Raw genomic sequence first — 341 nt, 5'->3', positions numbered from 1 at the left:
TCTCTTTTTCAAAAATTCTTTTTAATTGTTTTAAATTTTAATTTTAATCTTATCTTATCTTTAATTTTCGAAAATTACTAATCCCTTTTTCAAAATTATTTTCGATATTTCCCCTCTCTTTTCTTGTTCTATTTAATTATTTAATTACTAACACTTCTCTTCACCTCTCTCCATCTAAATATCCGAATCCCCTCTTCTATGGATTCTTCACTCTTTCTTCTTCTACTAACATAAAGGAATCTATATACTGTGACATAGATGATTCCTCTTCTTTTCTTGTTTTCTTCTCTTTCATATGAGCAGGAACAGGGAAAAAGGCACTCTTGTTGAAATTGATCCTG

This window comes from Arachis duranensis, chromosome 10, assembly GCF_000817695.3.
Source record: "Arachis duranensis cultivar V14167 chromosome 10, aradu.V14167.gnm2.J7QH, whole genome shotgun sequence".
In the NCBI taxonomy this organism is placed as follows: domain Eukaryota; kingdom Viridiplantae; phylum Streptophyta; class Magnoliopsida; order Fabales; family Fabaceae; genus Arachis; species Arachis duranensis.
This window is presented reverse-complemented; position numbering follows the sequence as displayed.